General features: G+C 40.2%; 2 protein-coding genes across 2 annotated transcripts in view; one reads left to right on the top strand and one right to left on the bottom strand.

The window, feature by feature from the left end:
- LOC309504109 (uncharacterized protein) overlaps positions 1–20,752 on the bottom strand; it is a 102,565-nt gene that overhangs the window by 56,470 nt on the left and 25,343 nt on the right. The gene's annotated exons all lie outside the window — the stretch shown is intronic.
- Positions 8,754–20,752, top strand: part of LOC309504111 (uncharacterized protein) — a 501,143-nt gene continuing 489,144 nt past the window's right edge. The window contains exon 1 of the transcript XR_014207962.1: positions 8,754–8,824. The gene's annotated coding sequence lies outside the window, so the exon portion shown is untranslated. The remainder of the gene's footprint in view (positions 8,825–20,752) is intronic.

Here is a 20,752-nt window from a genome sequence, read left to right as displayed (position 1 = left end):
AAGATAACCTCAATCTGACTGTTTTCCAGGATAAATGGTTCGAAACTTTCTTGGTGAGTGTTATCAGTGTACAAAGTGATAGGTGGTGTCTGAGTGGTAACGTACCCCTTGTTGATAAATTCGCCAGTTACAGCGTGGATGGAGTATGGTTTTGGAGTGTTGATCCTCTGGAGTTTGAGTCTCTTACAGAGCTTCCCTGATACGAAGTTCCCCGCTGACCCGGAATCAATGATGGCAGCTGCGGAGACTTGGAGATTGTGGAATTTCAGAATTACTGGAATAGTGAGAGGAGTTGAAACTGGAATTAGAGTTTGCACTGAACTCACCATCAGTCGAGGCGGACGAGTTGGACATGCTTTGAGAAAGTGACCTGCTGTCCCGCAGTATAGACATAACTTCAGTTCTCTTCTTCGGGCACGTTCAGCCAGGGAGATTCTATGAGCATCGACCTGCATCTTTTCGGGTGAACTCTCAGAAGTGGAGTCAGATGGAGGTCGATTGAAATGTGTATTGGGTAATCGGGAATCGTGATAACAACTCTGTGATCTTTGATGAATGCGCAGGGTTTGTTGTATGAATTTTTCTAGCCCTAGATTATCATCATTAATGGCGAGTTGTAGGCGGAGAGCAGGATTTAAACCTCGACGAAACACAGAGATGAGGGCCTTTTCATTCCAACCACTTGCAGAGGCTAGTGTCCGGAATTCGATGGAATATTCTGAAACAGATTTGTTATCCTGGCGGAGCTGCAACAATTTGTCACTAATGGAGGAATCACTGATGGGTTGTCCAAACACCTCCTTGAAATGATTGACAAAACTCTGCAATGATGTAGTAACTTCTGTTTGTTGCATCCACAGTGACTCTGCCCATCTTAATGCTGATCCAGATAGATGTTGAATTATGAACGAGATCTTTGATCGATCAGTGGAGTACGTCTGAGCTTGTATTTCAAGAGCAAGTGAACACTGCAAAAGGAATCCATTGCAGTCCTCCGCCCGGCCGGAGAATGGCGCTAGTCGGGAGGCGGAGTTAGCCAAGCACACCAGCGTGGGAGCACTGTTTGCGGAAGTACCGGGAGCTGATGTTGCTGAAGCGGTAGCATTGCTTGTAGATTGTATGGGAATAGCGGCGGGTGTTGGCTGTGTTATATCCATACCATCGATTTGGAATTTAGTAGGTCAAGCCTTCTGTCAGGATACGATGGACTCAGAGATCGAGGTGATGTTAAATAACACAACTTTATTGAATTTTAGGATAGCAGGCGTAAGGGATTCGGGGAAAAAACCCGGAGCAACAAAACATAAGCATTCGGGATCCACAGCGGGTAATTTTCACTCAACGGGTTAGGAACTCAAATTATCTTTCAGAATTGTTCAATAAAGGGGATCAGAATCCACCACGGGTGAGTATTCCTCTTCAGATCTGTGAATGTGAATTGCCTTTTCCAGACGAGAGGATTTAAGTGAACATAAGATGCGGGATCCACAACAGGTTAGTGCACACTCTTGAAATCATGTATTCCGTGAATCCAATCCCAGAATGATAACACTGGCCTTATTTCTTACAGGATAAGGTGAGGGTTCAGCGGGGAAACCGAGGTATCAATGAGCCTTGGATGAATGCTGGAAGCTAGGACATCGGTGATCAACAGCAGCTCTTCTGAGGATTACAGACAGAGTCAGAGGTTAGTGATACACAGGTGAGTATTTTCAGTGAACAGAGTATTCAAAAGGTTTTCTCTAATAGCCAGAGACAGAGGAAATACGGTCAGTTCCTGTTGGAGGCTTGACGCTAGACTGCAGTGAGTGTGAGTGTTTTATGGAGCTGGTTGATGAGGTTACTGATTGTGAACAGGTGTGGGTGATTAGAATTCTGGGGAGATTGAACGTTGTGTGGATCGTGATGCAGAGTCTGCTGATTGGTTTCTGACAGATGTGCTTTAATCCTACCATTATAATACATTAATTTTATGAATAGTAAGTGTTTCTATAGACACTAATCAAGCTTTAAATGTGGATCAATTCTCTTTATACGTGATCTTTTATTTACCGTGAGTAAATTACTGCTTAATGTTTTGATAAATATTAAGTCATTTAATACATGGTTTAAAATACATCAGATTCAAGTTCTTAACAAATGATGAAAAATCATTATCTAAGTCTTTACATTGAGCTAATTAAAAATGTATAATTTGTTAGTTACAGTAACAATGAATGAAGAACTCACTATTTGTATATAGTCTGTTTATGTGTTAACGATACTATTAATAAACTATGAATTAACTAATAGTTTGTAACTGATTTATAATAAGTTTATTAATGCATAAATGTTACAATGAAAAGAAGGTTCACACCAAGAACGATAATTAAAAATATAACTATAACTATATTAGTGTGACGAATCAGACATGCAAGGCAGATCCATTTGCAACAATTTAATAAGCAGTCTCAAGCAAACATAAAGCGTTTCAGTAGAAGGATAACACAAAGGCAGATATGCTTGAAAAGGTCCAGGCGGGAGCCCAGGGCAGTGGCTAAACTCAGGGTCAGAAACAGGCTCGGATCGGGGCAGGCAGCAGACAACAGGAAAACCAGAGACAGGCAAGGTTCAGGGCTGGCGGCGAGAATCAGAGTCCAGGTACAGGCGACGGTCACTTGGCAGGCTGCAGACAGTCAGAGAGGTTAGAAACAGGCAAGGTTCAGTAACACGGACAATCAGGAAAAACCAGAGAGCGCTCGGACATGAAACACGGGGTGAGTCAATACTTCGCACAGGACGCCGAGTTAACAAGGCAGATATAGCTTAGGGACCAGAGTTCATAAAGAACAGGTGTAAGGGCTGTAGAAGCCGGACTTCATCTCGGCTGGAGGGACAATATCGATCGCACCCTTCGCCAGTAGGGTGGCGACCTCCGCTCTCATGACAGGGGCATTGCCACCGACCATAGTGAAGCGGACTCCCCTGAAGCGGGGAGGAGATATCGCGAACTGAATCGCGTAGCCGAATCTGATGGTTCTCGCGACCCAGCGGGACAGTCTGGGAAGCTCTAGCCAGGCCTCCAGAAAGTGCACCAGCGGGGTCATACGAACCACAGACGCACCGTCGGTGGGGCAGCGAGGCGGAATGACCGGCACCGGCGAGGGTGGCATAGCGGCCCTGTGCGGGGGCACGGTCATTAACCGCGTCCTGCCAGAGGAGGCCAGGGGAGGGCGCGCGTCCCACGGGGGCGTGCTCTGGCAGGGGTCTGGCGACAGAGGGTGATGAGAGGAGCGTGGCCCGTGGGCGGCGCGTGCTGTCATCCACAGCCTCTTGGGGCTCAGAGAAAGAGCATCAGTTCTTTTTGAATGAGATTCTCCCCCAGCCCTCCACCGGGGGAAGGAGTGGTCCTGCTACCAGCTCCAGAAAGAACTGAGCCCTAACTTTAAGCCGCCCATCTCAGGAGTGCTGCTTAACCAGGTGTTAGTCGGCTAAGGGGCAGAGACAGGCGGTGCCAGCCTCCAGCGACCTCCTCATGCTCGGGCCGGTGAAGGCTCAAGGGGAGGAGCCGCATGGAGGTGGCGTCGGCGGGAAACAGACTAAGGAGGCCACACGGACGGATGACCGTCAGTGCAGAAGCCTCAGTCCGTTTCTGGAGAGATCGAAAACTGTTGGGCGCAGTCCTCAACCACCCCGCCGACCAAGCTGCCCGTCTCAAGAGTGCTGCTTAGACTGGTGTGGCAGTCCAAGGGGCGGAGACTGGCAGCGCCGCCCTCCTGTGACATCCTCCTGCTCAGGGCCGGTGAAGGCCTGAGGGGAGGAGCCGCATGGAGGTGGCCTTGGCGGGAAGCAAACTAAGGAGACCACACGGATGGATGACCATCAGTGCAGACGGACCTGAGTCTGCTTCTGGTGGCCGAAGCCATCCCGCCGAAGAGCCCAGCCTGGGACATGGGGGAGCTGAGAAAATTAATTCCCAGACCCCCTCACATCAACCTGGCTAAGCCCATGTCTGGACCACTCTAGTGGACACCACCTGACCCAGGATCACGCAGGTACCAATGTCGCCCGAGAGGGAGGTCAGTAGAGTGCGCGGCGGAACGACCAGGCCGGGCATGGGAGGCATAGCGTCCCAGCAAGGGGGCGTGGTCGAGTTTCCGCATTCTGTCAGTGTTGGCCAGGGAAGGACCAGCGTTCCACTGCGGCCGGTTCTGACAGAACTCCAGAGTCAGCACTGCCTCGAAGGCGAAGGCGACACACAGGACTGCATGCCTGTGTCACAATAGTGACAGAGAACATACAGACCAAGATCGCCTCACGATCAAGGGCAGCGAAGGCGGAGGACGCCCGCAGGCCGCGAAAGTCACGTGGACTCCCGCGGGCCGGAGGCGTCCTGATGCACATCCGGGAAGCCTACAGCGCTCGGGGGGAGGACGCCACTCCAACCAATGCTTTCAGCTGCCCAGGAAAGCATGGCCATCAGCTCTGGATCTGACTCGACTAACGCTGACACTCCCGAGGGAGGCAACGTAGTCGAATCCTCATTTCCAGAGGAATCAAGCCCGCCTTATGATGCTGTGAGTGACATGACACCATCTGCTGGAGTCCCGAATGAAAACACTGGGTCCCCGAGAGGAACCAGGCACACACGGAAACCCCACGGTTTGCGATGTGGAGGGGGGCGTGGCCCTAGGAAAGCTGGTCGGGATTATGCCACACCATAACCCTCAGATCACCCTGGCCACCAGCCAAAGTATCCCTCTTTGGAAGAGATAGATTGGGGTGTGGCAGAGGGGACTCTCACACAGAGATCATTGAGTCTCGATCTATAAACATCGCGATGGTCATGTTCCCGCAATGAAAACATGACTCATCCACGAGCGCTGCCGAGCGCGATTAAGCCCAACACGCAAAACAGCGCTCGCGACCGTTAAACAGATGAGTCACGCACCCACATCCAGTAATACACGGGCGAACCGTCTTGAAAAAGACGTGCCACGTGCAGCTCTTTTAGAGAGAGGAAAAGCTCAGCAGAGTGCTGAAGCGCCCAGGGAGAAACACACTCACTGTCGGCAGATCACTGCACAGATCAGCAGCAGGCAATGCGATCTCGCTGGAACACGCCATCACACAAACACACTGAAGAGCCGCTCGTCTCGTAGAGTGAAGATGATACAGAATGGCTTATAGGAGTGAAGAAAACTCTTGGCTCCGAAGCGAAAACATATCTGCATGTTGCCGGCGTACTTCCTTATATACCCCCTGCGTGGGGCGGAGATACGCTATGCAAATTCCGCAGACCCATGGCATTTCATTGCCATTGGCTCGTTTTATATACTCGAAGATGACAGGCTTTCTAAGCGAAAACCCAATCGTCGTCATCCGACGTAACTCGGAGTGACCACGAAAGGGAACTAGATAGGCAAGGCTAATGTCAGAAAAGAAAATGAAAACTCAAAAATATTTATAGAACATTTACCCATTTAAACTTGTTTTTATTATTCAGTTTGGGTAAAAGTATATGGTGTTTTATAAAAAAATATATAGAGAGAAAATAAATATTTGTGTGTGCTTTAAAGTGGTTAGAAAAAATGACATCGGAATCGGCTAAAATCTGTATCGCCAGGTCAAACTCAATGACAAATTGGAATCGGCCTAGAAAATTGGAATCGGTGCATCTCTACACTGAAAAAAATTATAGTTGAATTTACTAAAAATTGTTATCGTAAGTGGTTGCACACAATTGATTTTAGCTACATTTAAAAAAAATGATTTGTTGAATTTACTAAAAATTGTTATCGTAAGTGGTTGCACACAAATGATTTTAGCTACATTTAAACAAATGCATTAAGTTGAACTTAATAAATTTTAGTTCAACAACTTAATGCATTTGTTTAAATTAGCTAAAATCAATTGTGTGCAACCACTTACGATAACAATTTTTAGTAAATTCAACAAATCATTTTTTTCAGTGTATAATCTTTCTGATTGGCTGGTGTCAAACACCATCACATAATCTGATGTTCACCTAGATGTTTGATTTATTTATTTCTACATTGGCTATAGTATTGTCGATGGGTTCAATAACACATCCTGCAAAAGGGGGGCCTTGACCAGAACTCAGTGGTATTTGGGGGGCATTGTCATGGAAAAGTTTGGGAACCCCTGCTCTAGACCAATTCACACCACACACAGACAAACTGCAAACCAGCAAAACAAGTTGGAGCATAGAGCATTACCAATAACTGTTATGTTCACACTGTCCGACAGACCAACAACAAACGCTGATTGAACATGTTCAGTCGGGTGAAAACAAACCTGGATAAATGCCAATGCCACCCTGATACGGCAACACCCAACAGTGTATGTTGGCATTTGGCCTCAAATGGCCTTAAGCTCAGAGATATTTAGAATCAGTTGATGTGCTTAATAGACGTCTATTTGTTATTTATTTTTAATTGTTTTGAAACAGTAGGATAATTGCCACCGAGTCCAGAACCACTGAGTCTCTGGATAATCTTGTCTTTCACAGTCTCTAGTTTGGTGGATCAGTCTGGTTCCTGCACCTTCAGAGGAAGATCACACTGCTCTCATTTGGTGGATCCAGAGACTACATTTAGATAAAGCACACAGTACAGAAGACTTGCTTTATGAAGTTGAACAAGGGATCCCAGCAAATCTTAGCCTGGTTAACAACATGTCACCAATGGACGTCGCTCAAATGCCTCTGGGCGCAATTGGATAGACCTAAAACCAATCAGATCGATCGTCATCGTGTAAAGCCCGCCTCAAAGTTTGTGATTGGTGCCACGATTTGGAAGGATTAGAAATGGGCTCTTGGCCAGACTAACTTGCAGAGCAAATGGTTTTTTCCAGGCTAAGCAAATCCACCATGGCTCTTTGTCCTCCAGAACCCAGTAATGCGATGTTTGGCACCTCATTCTGAAACACACACACACACACACACACCTTATTTTTAAGGGGTAATAAAATAAATAATGATACATTATTTGTTAGAAAATTATTAAATGTTTTTATTTAACATTTGTAGCATTTTAAATGATTGTTATTATATCAATCTCACCCTCCATATTATTACTGGACAAGTAGCTTAAAACTTTATTGATAAAAAAAATAACTAGGGAAGCATCGATACGCGAGAATGATTCTTATTTTATCACCTACATACAGTGTAAAAAAGCGATTGATAATAGATAGTGTATATCTGGTAACAAAGTCGCGTGGTTGAGGCTCACGCTGTTGTCTGTCTCTTTGTGAGAGAGTTTTTTTAATTTATAGCAACACAACAGCCATAACATAGTAATAATCTGTGTTCTCGAGTAGGTGAGCTGAAAGCTATAAGGAAACTCCCGAGTTGTAATAAGTTTACATTTAGTCATTTAGCAGACGCTTTTATCCAAAGCGTCTTACAACTGAGGACTAAAGCGAGCAAGTCATCGTGAAGAGGCAAAACAACGCAAGAAGTGCTCAAAATACACAGTTCAGGCGTTGCTCAGAGTAGCCAGACAAGGGAGAATTAAAGGAAAAGGAAAGATTTTATTTTTTTTATGTTAAAGGGGTCATATAATGGTACATTCACTTTTACAAGTTGATTGCACTGAAATGTCTGTTGGCAGTGCCTGTACACAACCATCCTATCATGATTAAAATCCATCCAGTGGTTTTGTTTTAATCTCCTTATATGTTTGACCATCTATGAAATCAAGCCGTTCGATATTGTGACGTCATAAGATCGTACGCCCCTCCCGCGATTGTGATTGACAGCCGTGCTTCAACACAAGACCCGCCCTGAGCAAGCTGTGACAGCCGTCGTCATAGTAGTCCGCCATTGTTGATATGCTGGAGTAGAATGGCGTCTACACGATTGTGGTGTTCTGTTCTTAGATGTAATAAGGAACACAGCAGTCATTTGGATGTTCCTAAATCTGAGCCGTTATAGATGCAGTGGCTGAGTTTTGTTTTTGAAGATATGCCCAAAGGATTGACCCGGGGATTCCCTCACGGGGATTCCCCACGATCGTCCATGCTTTCATGTTTACGCGAATCATTTCACACCAGACAGCTTTACAAACGAGAAAAAACGGATCGGTACCAACGTGTTACTGCTGAACCTCCAGAAGATGTGAGTGTAATGTTTTATTAACCTTTATATTAGTATTTATATTAATCTTTGCGAAATTTGCAAACCTTGCTGCAGGCTTCACGATGAATGCATCTAAGGTTTACACTCAGGGTACATTACAGCATGTTTTCTATGTACGACGTTCTCAATATAATTCATAATCCCACGTTTATAATGAACAACGCGTGGTTATTGTGTTACAAACGGTGTACCCACAGAACAGAGGGGCGGGGTGAGCAAAGCTCATTATCATTTAAAGACACATGCACTGAAACGGCGTGCTGAAAACAGAGCTGTTTTTGACTAAGGTAAAATTAGTGTTTTCTTACAATACTAATGAGAATTTTTAATTAAAGTATATTACAAACTTTTAATTTAGACCCTAAAGAATCATATTAGCTTGTACAAAAATGGCATTATATGACCCCTTTAAGTGCTCAAGGAAGAGAAGAGCTTAGTTGTCTTTTGAATGTAGTCAGGGATTCTGCATGCCGGATGAGGGTGGGGAGATCTTTCACCAGCAGGGAACAGTGAATGTGAATGTTCTGGAGAGTGATTTTGTGGCTCTCTGTGATGATACCACAAGTTGTGCATGTAGTGGGTGTGTTTTGCCTCTTTGGAGTTGTATTTAAGGCAGCAGTCAGATATCTCTCTCTCAGACTGAAGCTGCCCATCAGATCCAGTGCTGATACACACGTCTAGGTGAGTGTGTTTCTAATAAAGAGCGTTCGGAGCTCATTTGAAGACCTGTATTTGTGTTCATATGCTCGTGGATAGGCCATTTTTACATGATATATTTCATAAAAAAAAATTTACTCAGTAATATTACATGTCATTTTATTACCATATTTTTTAAACAGATGTTTGTTGTGTAAGCAAGTAGTCGACCGGACAGCTAAAAATATTTATGGAAGGCAGATAGAATTAATGTACAGATGATGAAAAAGGATTTCTGGTGAAGTGATTGCATTCCTAATATTAAAATGACAAGACGATATTGAATACAAATAAAGTGTTGTAGAAAAGACAACAAATTAGCTTTTTGTTGAAATGTTTGCAAAATTTAATTTGAAATGTAATATGTTAAATGTCAATGCATTTCTGTATTTAAATGTACATTTTCAATAGCCTACCATGTGCCTACCATGTTTGGATGCTCATATGCTCTCATTGACAAATGCGGAACAATTAGTCCATGCGTTCATGACCTCAAGGCTAGATTATTGTAATGCTCTACTGGGTGGTTGCCCTGCACGCTTAATAAAACTACAGCTGGTCCAAAACACAGCAGCTCGAGTTCTTACCAGAACCAGGAAGTATGACCATATTAGCCCAGTTCTGTCAAAACTGCATTGGCTCCCTATTAAACATCGTATAAATTTTAAAATATTGCTGATTACTTACAAAGCACTGAATGGTTTAGCTCCGCAGTACTTGAGCGAGCTCTTAACGCATTATCGTCCTTCACGTCTATTGCGATCTCAAAATTCTGGCCAGTTGATAATACCTAGAATATCAAAATCACAAGTGTCTTAACTGTGAGTGTTATTGTAATAAGGAAAAATAACCTTTAAATGATAATTTTGCTATTTTTGCTTGTTAAACATATTTAATCATTTCTGTAATGCATTTTCATTTGAATTTTGCAACTTATAATTTAAACATTTATTTTAACATTTTATATGTTTAAAGCAGTGTTGGAAATAGCAAATGTAATTTATATTATTGAATTTGAATTATCATTTTTCTCAAAACATTGCATATGGTATGAATACTGTAAATTTAAATACAGAAATGCATTGTCATTTTGCAAATTACATTTCAAATGATATATTGCTGCCCACATGCCTCCATAAAAGTGCTAAAGAAAACAGCAAATCACAACTATTACATACACACTGCTGCGCTACACTATATTTACACTGTGATATTTACAGGAGTGCATCTTCACATGTGACCTTCACTATTTTAAAGAGTGTCACTTAGAAAGCAACAATTTTATAAATTCCTTCCAAGTGTCAAAAACTGAGCAAAAAGGCTACCTTTGTTCCAAATGCTGTAACTTTTGTTTACTTTATGCAATCTCCACAAAATTTGCAGCTCACATGTAGAGGGAACATCACCAAAAATAATTTTCCTCTGACCGGATTTCCTTCCTGAGTTATTGCATGTTAAATAAGAAAGATATGCAAAATCATAATAAAATTATATATATATATATATATATATATATATATATAGTCTTTTATCAGCAGTTTGAAATGTGTTCTATCAAACAATACTAACTTTTTGACTCTTCTTGCTATAGTTTTGGAGTTATGAGTCTTTACTTTTGTGTGAGTCACTCAGAAAAAAACAACTCTAAAAATGCTTTCAGGGCTTAAGGGGTTAATTATCTAATTAGGAAAAGTTAACTAGTTAGAAATACAGATAACAACTTGAAGCACGATAAAGAGATAAAGTAGACAGGAGAATAAACAAGTAGTCAAAAAAACAGTTCAAATCAGCAACGGTGGATATAAAGAATATACTGTGATGTTTGACATTTAAGAAAATCCAGATGAAGTCCTAAAAGTTCATCTAATAAACCCTGAGTGTGTCGGCAGAGCAGATATATCAGGGCAGACTTCAGTACTTTCACTGAGTTCATGAAACAAACAATCGCAAACTGAGGCTTTGTTGCTTTTTTCATTTTTAAAACTGTTGAAAAATGTACTTACGTGTCTACTGTATCAGAGAAGTAATCAGTCAGACGCCAGCAGCCTGAGAACACGAACCTTCACTCGATTTGACTGAACTACAGCAAACACTCCTTAACAACTTACAAGCTCAAGTGTGTGTCTCGATGTCCTCTGAATATCTCTGAGAGTTGGAGGATGTCTGTGCTGTGCAAAACTTTGTTGGGACGTTTTATAGAGCTAGATCTAAGACGGGAGCCAAAGCTATTCAGGGGTGTGTTTCCCAAAAGTGTCTCGGTCTCTGTCTGTGGCACGAAGTGATACACATTTCAGGGCTTAAGCCCAGGCAGTTTGCAGACTACGCCACGACGGGAATTTCACCCAAAGATTTAACTATTTTGTTCAACCAAGGCACTCAAGTTCGTTGATGGATAGCCAGAGACAGTGTTCCAGTACAAAAATAGAATCTTTATTTTCACTTCGACAATGATTGAGATTTCACAACAAACATGCACTGTACACACCAAATCAAATAACAAAACACACACTCAATATTCACTCCACTCACTATACTCTATTCGCAACACACATACGAGGGAGGAGGGCAATAGGGCGGAATCTTACCAGTGGGAGGCTAGTGACTCGAGCAATGAGCATCCATGAAAAACACCCCAATCACACGTGTCAAATTTCATACACACAGCAAGAGATATGACCACACTTGGTGAACACGCAGCCACAGCACACCAAGGGACCTGCCACCGCAAGGGGCACTGCTCCCACTGGCAGTTCTCAGCACCTGGACAATGAACAGACACATAGAAATTAAACAATTACAATACACAAGGTCTAATAAGCCACCCGTTCTAAGGCCCAAGGTGATACTGGGGTCAGCAATATGAACAGAGACTCAGTCACACAATAAATCAAAAATAAACAATTAAACATGAACAAATCACATAAAAAAAAACCCAAACAAAAGAAATCAAAATTAAGCCAATCCTCTTGGATAGCAACAGCAAGAAAAGGCCTCCATACAAGAGTTAAAAGAAATAAACACAAAACAAACCAATCAAAATGGTGTCAGTCCAAACACACTACACTCAAACACTGATTCACAACAAAGACAAGAATGATCAAACAGTGTTAAACAGGCAGCGATGTAACACGCTAGCCAGCCGCCTGATAACTTGAGCTAATAATTGAGTTCAATACTCCTTGGTCCAGTGTGACAAGGCAGTCGGGTACGACAAATCCGTGAACATGTAACGTGAAGAATATAAGCAAAGCAGCAGATGTTCAGCGTCGATGTAGCCAACTGGCGGCCGCACCCCCAGTTAAATAGCACTCCCTAAAATGCAAAGGATGTCCATTTACAAATATGTCCCACAATAACCATTCAACTCTTACTCAGTATAGCAACATACCTATGATTAACAGCGTTGCGTCACAGGCCCTGAGCTCTGATCACTGATAGCAGGGCGCACACTCAGCTGGTGAAAGGGCTGCTGCCACACCGGGGATTCTATAGCACGAAACATTCCCTATAAGCCCACGTTATAAAGTTAAGGAGTGGAAAGAGAAACGAAGCTAACCATACCTGCGGCGCTACGGTAGACAGATAACCAGGCAGACATAAGGTCTCTGGGCAGGTAAACAGGACAAGTCGCATACCGAGACATCATTTGTCAAAAGAAAAGTCCTGGTTTATAAAGGGGTGTATGTATTTTCTAATAAGTAGAAAAAACTACTGGTCAGATATATTTGGCGCACATCTCTCTCTCTATGTGTGTGTGTGTGTGTGTGTGTGTGTGTGTGTGTGTCAAGTCTCCTTCACTTATACAGTGCTTTACAGTTTTTCTCAGTCGCTTTGGTGCATTTCTCACATCACTATTTACATTTGCACAACAGTTAGTTCAACCTCCACAACATTTAGTCATGTGTGCACATCATAGTCGCAGTTTCTCATCCCTTCCAACAAATTGCAAATGCTTTTGGACATAATCAGTTGCTTTCATACAACTCTCTGCTGTTTTATAACATTATCATTTGCTTATGTCATGTCAGTCAAAATTAACTATACTTGTGCATGCTGAATAGTCATTCCATATGAAACTAATAGTCCTCATTTCATTGCTTGAGTCATTACATACAAAAATGTCGAACTAGTTGTCAAAATCTGTCAAGCAAATTTTACACATTTTTTAAATCTTTTTTTCCTGAAAATGTCCCTAAATTGAACAATACCAGACAGAGAGGAGCGTCTGGATGTGCATGAATGATTACAGTACTATGTCTGTTGTCTGTTCAGTTTCAGTATGTACTGCAATATTGTGTACAGTTGTGCACAGCTCTACCCAAAGGGAGTTTATGTTTGTTGTAAATACGGGTGTATTTTTTCTTTTGCACAATGCTGTGAACAAATTAGAATTGCAAAGAGCATATGCAGTAAAAATGTGAAACATACATATTCAGTGTCTTGTACTCAGTTACCTCACTAAATACAGTAATGTGTAACTTTACTGTATTTTTCAAATGGCTGTGCAAATAGTATATAGTGCTGTATTGAGCATGTTCAGGTAGTGTCACCAAGATCTGACTTTTTTGCATTGGAAAACATTTACAGAGTAAACTGTCATAATGAAAACATGACAAAGCCATTTGACTATCTTGTTCATAAACAATGGTGTCAGGACTTTTCATCTTGATGACACTGACACTTTCATTGACATTAATACTTGCGTTTGAGGAATGAGCTCTCCATGAGCAAGAGACACGCTTTTGCAGGTTATCAACTAGGTTTTGCAGTTTGTACTAATTGTTTTGAGAACTGCATTACAGTTTTTTACAATCGCTATGACAGTTTTTTCAATACTTTTAACAAGTTTCCTAAACTCTTAACGCACCAACACACCTACAACACACAATTGGCAAAACGGTTAATTTCATGCTCAAAATCACACATTGTAAATTAAACTCCAGCACTAATTTTCAAAATACAATAATACACTAACACAATACACTATGTCTACCAAAACACTGCAAACATGTTTCAAAATCAAATCATTATTCAAAACACTAACACATGTTCTCTTCCAACAGGAAGATTTAGTCAATCATAACACAATGTCATAAAAACACTATCATCAGCTGAAATTACAGAAACTGCATTATTTGACCTATTACAACAGACAGTACTGTATTGGTCATAGATTGTGTTTTGCACTGCAGTTTCTTTTGAAGCCTCTCTACATTTTTGTTTTGTTTGTAATGTAAATGCATGCATTTTGTTGTTGTTTTTTTTGCAGCAGAAATTCAATACAACTAAATAAATGCCCCTTCTTAGAGTCGCTTTATAGAATGTATGGTTTATGAAAAAAGAAGACAGAGACAGAATTGCTGCAGTAACGGCTTTATTTGCAACAGGACATTTCTGCAAGATAACAAAAATATGCAATATAGCTGCCATTTACAGTATTACTGTATGTGAAAATACAAAATATACAGACAGAAAAGGCCATCTTCTAATCTGCACGGTCTTCTGCATTTGTCCACATTCTCATCCACATCACACCTGATATCTGCCCTGGCAAGGCATCTTGGGAAGAATCTTCTGGCTTGCCTTATCCTGGTAGTGTTCAGCTGTGATGTCTTGGTATGCAGCATCTTTTGCATACAGGAGGGACATTTGGTCCTGTGGACTATATGGTCAAAAACCTTTCATCTCCAGGCTGAGAAAACTCCTAAATGGGGTTGAGGAAAGGGAAGTAAGGGGCAAGGAAAATGGACATCCTCTGATGGGCGTCAGACCAGGCTGTGACTGCACGGGAATGGTGGAATGCCACATTGTCCCATATTTGCATAACTTCAATCAGCTGTTTCTCACTAGCAATGGAATAAAATACAGGGGATATATTTGTGTTTCAGTTCACAATATAAACAGCTGTTTACCTTGACTTTACTGTAAGGTTAGGTTCAGAACATGGTGTTATCTGTTCTGACAGTGTTAAAGCATTGGTAAATCTGGCAGTAAAAATCCACTGTTTTGGTCTTGTTTGAGCTTGTGTGTAAAAGAAGTTCAAGCATTTTAAATTTGTGTTAATTGTATGCATTTTGTGTGTTTAACAGTCACACTTGGGACCTTCGGGTCCAAATGGACCCGGAGGGCGGGATTAATATATATTAAAAAAAATCATAATATATATTTTTTACTTGTTTTTTATAATATTTTTTCTTTTCTTTTTTGGTGTTTTGAGATAATTTTATGATTTATAATGAATATTTATGCAATAATTATGACCCATTTTTTCCCATTGAATATAATAGAAATTTTTTATATATATATAATTTTTATTTAATTTTTATTAAAGCTGGATTTCATTTTAGAGTCAAGCCTAGGCCTCATGAAAGCAATTTTTGAAATGAGATGGGCGCCAACTGGTGGACACACTGAGCATTTTTATCACGCAATAGCACATTTTTACCACTAGTGGATTTACAGCTCTCTGTAGAAAGGCTTGCGAATTCTAGTGATTTTTGCCTGAACAGATTTAGTCTGTTTTGCACTCTTGATGTTTTAGAGATTCACCCCTTCACTGTTGAGTCCTTTTTTTCTGCATCCTGGCTGATTTGTAGATTGTATGCACAAAAAAACCTCTGTGTTTTCATATTTTTGACAATTTCCCAATCATTTCCTATGGCGGGTCCATTTGGACCCGAAGGTCCTGAGTGTGACTATTTTTTTTACAACCACTTAGAATATTCAAATCCTGTCCCCAATTTGTTTGGGTGTTCATATACCAAGTACCAACAAAGTCACCAAATTTCGGACCATTCCGATGAAGCTATGATTTTTTACATTTTTTTATTGAAACGCTTCGGGTCCATTTCGACCACAGTACACAGGACCACCTGGGAGATCTTTCTCTCTTTCTCGCTCTCGTTCTTTCTGTCTCTCCGACGGTCACTCTTTCCATCCGCTTCGCTCGCTCTCTCACTGTCTCCTGACTTCAAATATTTAGTGACATTTAGTGATATTTAGTGGTAATGTGGGTGCGTTGGGTAATGTTTGCTGGGGTGTGTGTGAACTGTGGTTGATCTGACTGGAAAAGCTGCATGAAAGGTAGTCTGCATCAAATGTGGTCAATCTGAAACTGGTCAAATTATTTTTACTTGGATTTATTTCAATACTCTCAGTCAGAATTAAAGTGGTAGTTCGCCCAAAAATGAAAATGTTGTCATTATTTACTTTCAAATCAAATATGTCACTGCTAGATGCGTGACATTAAGTTTAATGTCAATGACATTTTTAAAAACATCATTAAAATTAAATGTATATGAATAAATCAATAATTGAAACGATTGTTCCAAGTGCATCACAACATTGCAATGTCTAAAAAACTGCAGATTGATTTTGAGATTTGATAAAGATTACTTTTAACAGTGTTATTAAATTAAATAACTTTAAGTGAGCCTTAAATGGTGACAAAGGTAATATAAATGTAAAAATTGAGAAAAATATTTTATATTAGGATACTATGTTATATGTTTATTTCTTATTTATGTATTTATTTATGGCACCAGCGATCCAGAAAGCGTATGCGGGATAAACACTAAAGAAAAACAAGATTTATTTATTAGGAAAGTAAGAAAATCTCTTTATCCCTGATACATTTCCGTTTTATTATATTATATTATATTATATTATATTATATTATATTATATTACAGTTTTTCTCAGTCGCTTTGGTGCATTTCTCACATCACTATTTACATTTGCACAACAGTTAGTTCAACCTCCACAACATTTAGTCATTTGTGCACATCATAGTCGCAGTTTCTCATTCCTTCCAACAAACTGCAAATGCTTTTGGACATAATCAGTTGCTTTCATACAACTCTCTGCTGTTTTATAACATTATCATTTGCTTATGTCATGTCAGTCAAAATTGACTATACTTGTGAATGCTGAATAGTCATTCCATATAAAACTAATAGTCCTCATTTCATTGCTTGAGTCATTACATACAAAAATGTTGAACTAGTTGTCAAAATCTGTCAAGCAAATTTTACACTTTTTTTTAAATCTTTTTTTTTCCTGAAAATGTCCCTAAATTGAACAATTTCTCTCAGGTGAATTTCAGCTTTCACTGATGAGGAACGTCTGGATGTGCATGAATGATTACAGTACTATGTATGTTGTATGTTCAGTTTCAGTATGTACTGCAATATTGTGTACAGTTGTGCACAGCTCTACCCAAAGGGAGTTTATGTTTGTTGTAAATACGGGTGTATTTTTTCTTTTGCACAATGCTGTGAACAAATTAGAATTGCAAAGAGCATATGCAGTAAAAATGTGAAACATACATATTCAGTGTCTTGTACTCAGTTACCTCACTAAATACAGTAATGTGTAACTTTACTGTATTTTTCAAATGGCTGTGCAAATAGTATATAGTGCTGTCTTGAGCATGTTCAGGTAGTGTCCCCAAGATCTGACTTTTTTGCATTGGAAAACATTTACAGAGTAAACTGTCATAATGAAAACATGACAAAGCCATTTGACTATCTTGTTCATAAACAATGGCGTCAGGACTTTTCATCTTGATGACACTGACACTTTCATTGACATGAATACTTGCGTTTGAGGAATGAACTATCCATTTTGAGCAAGTGACACGCTTTTGCAGGTTATCAACTAGGTTTTGCAGTTTGTACTAATTGTTTTGAGAACTGCATTAACTGTTGTGCAAATGTAAATAGTGATCTGAGAAATGCACCAAAGCGACTGAGAAAAACTGTATATTATGTAAGGGTTAATGCCCTTCGAGGTGTCCATTATCAGGTATTAATGGACGACGGCGAGGCGTGAACCGTCCGACGCGCAGCGGAGGACGGTTGCCTCCGCCGAAGTCCATTAATACCTGACAATGGACACCTCGAAGGGCATTAACCCGCTTATACCATGGTCACTTACGAAAGAAAGTAATATTTAATCAATTAATAATACTTTAATGTGTTTTAGAGTAAAAATCGTGAGGGTTTTTAAGTCGAGCGCACTATTTAATATCTCCCGTATACAGGCGTTGCCAAGCAACGTGGCCACAGCGACCCGATCGCAGCAGTTGATCAGTGAGTTTGAGCCAGCGCAATCATTTAGAACTGTCATGCAGTTCCTAGGTGTACATTATCACTTTTTAATGGACACCCTGCAGCCAATCAGAATCGAGTATTCACCCAGCCCATGGTATAAATTAAATTATATTATATTATATTATATTTTATTATATTATATTATATTATATTATATTCTTTTTTTAAAGCTTGACTGTAGAGGTCATTAATGAATGGTGTTTTATGGGAAAGAGCTGCGTGAAGATTCTTTTAAGCAAGTGTTCTTTTGTGCTCCACAGAATAAAATTACAGCATGCGGATTTGGAATGACATTTTTAGATGAACCATCCCTTTCAGCGGAGACAGTTGAAGTCATGAAAGTCTTTTTGTGACTATATCTGTGTGTGTTTGTCAGTTTTGTCTGTAGGGTTAATTTTCTCATCACAGAGTACAACAGTCAATCTGTGTGAGCGCATTCCATCTTTCCTGCGAATGTGTGTCCGTGTCCGTGTTTGGAAATTCTGAACTTTAAATGCATGACTGTGCATTTGTACGTGTGTGTGTGTGTGAGGAAAGCTGGTCCTCCTGTAATTTCCACAGTGAAAGGCTGCATTATAACCCATTTTTCCATGACCTCAAGCCAAGCCCTTCCAGTCTTATCTGTGCTCTGCGTTAGTGTGTGTTTGCGTATCTGTTGCGCATGCATATGGACGTCCTCTAACTTTTTTCCAATTAATGGCCATAGCCATAGATTGATTTGATTGATGTGAAAACACAACAGCGCACACTTGTTGAAGTGATGAACTTTTGGAGCTTAGGTGGGTTTACAGCTTTCTTACAGGCCGATGTTTACATTGTCCATGCAATAATATTTGTTTTACATTTTATGATACAGTAAATAAATAAATAAGCTGTCGATTCTATTCCCTTTACCCAACTATAAAAATGGATATTAATGTTAATTATCAATTATAAAAGTGTGTACACACACACACACACACACACACACACTTTTATATATCTAATTGATATCTAGGGCCTAATTATATATCTATAATAATAATATATTATATATTACGGGCCTAATTATTAGACACCATTGTTTATGAGCAAGATAGTCAAATGGCTTTGTCATGTTTTCATTATGACAGTTTACTCTGTAAATGTTTTCCAATGCAAAAAAAAGTCAGATCTTGGTGACACTACCTGAACATGCTCAAGACAGCACTATATACTATTTGCACAGCCATTTGAAAAATACAGTAAAGTTACACATTACTGTATTTAGTGAGGTAACTGAGTACAAGACACTGAATATGTATGTTTCACATTTTTACTGCATATGCTCTTTGCAATTCTAATTTGTTCACAGCATTGTGCAAAAGAAAAAAACACCCGTATTTACAACAAACATAAACTCCCTTTGGGTAGAGCTGTGCACAACTGTACACAATATTGCAGTACATACTGAAACTGAACAGACAACAGACATAGTACTGTAATCATTCATGCACATCCAGACGCTCCTCTCTGTCTGGTATTGTTCAATTTAGGGACATTTTCAGGAAAAAAAGATTTAAAAAAAGTGTAAAATTTGCTTGACAGATTTTGACAACTAGTTCGACATTTTTGTATGTAATGACTCAAGCAATGAAATGAGGACTATTAGTTTCATATGGAATGACTATTCAGCATTCACAAGTATAGTTAATTTTGACTGACATGACATAAGCAAATGATAATGTTATAAAACAGCAGAGAGTTGTATGAAAGCAACTGATTATGTCCAAAAGCATTTGCAGTTTGTTGGAAGGAATGAGAAACTGCTACTATGATGTGCACACATGACTAAATGTTGTGGAGGTTGAACTAACTGTTGTGCAAATGTAAATAGTGATGTGAGAAATGCACCAAAGCGACTGAGAAAAACTGTAAATACCGTAAATCCTCTAATAAAGGCCCGGGCCTTTATTTTACTCAAGCGCATCGCGGCCCAGGCCTTTATTGGAAGGAGGCCATAATTAGAGACAGGCCTTTATTTGTATTTGAGCAAAACAGACTACCAGTAGAATGAATAAAAAACGAGATTTTGTGTCTATTTTAACCTATAAAATACTAGGTTAATTTATTGAAAACGTACAGTTAGTTACCATATAACATTATGGTATGCAATGCATACAGAACATTAACAACAAATAAATATAATATAAATAATATTTTTTGTGAAAAGCAATGATTCATTTTGAAACAGTATTTGTTCCAGCAGTAGTAACGTTAGCTCCACAACAGCACGCATCTGTGCATTCATTGATTTCATTCATTCATTCACACACTAGAAACGCGTGTCTTTTTGCGTGTAACTTACAGACACTATTGCGATTAGAACAAAGCAAATAGAACTGACCTATTTCTCAGCTGGATCCGTTGCTCCTCGAAATAATACTTCCAAGCACTTCTGAGGTAAATTTTCCAGGATTATTATGACCGCCGCTAGCGTAGCTAGCGAAAGCGGTCATATAGGGATTGTCAAAGTTTTTTTTTTTTTTTTTTTTCGTCACCTTACTGAATTTTTTGTCAACGATACCAGGGACACCGAAGCACCGGGGAACATGAAATTTGGTGGGCATGTAGCCCCACTAGACTTCTAAGGAAAAATTTTGTTTGGTCCCCGGGGGCCACTCCCCCCCCGCGCTGGGCCCCCCCAAACCCCCAAAAATGCAGTTTTTCCTAAATAACTACCTGAACCGTGGCACCGAGGATGAAGAAATTTTTATGGTATGTTGGTCTACTAGACTTTTACGGAAAAATTTCGTTTGGTCCCCGGGGGCCACTTCCCCCCC

Source organism: Leuciscus leuciscus (assembly GCF_965113295.1).
Source record: "Leuciscus leuciscus genome assembly, chromosome: 8".
Lineage (NCBI taxonomy): Eukaryota > Metazoa > Chordata > Actinopteri > Cypriniformes > Leuciscidae > Leuciscus > Leuciscus leuciscus.
Note: the sequence above shows the minus strand (reverse complement) of the source record. Positions and strands in the feature narration are given on the sequence as shown.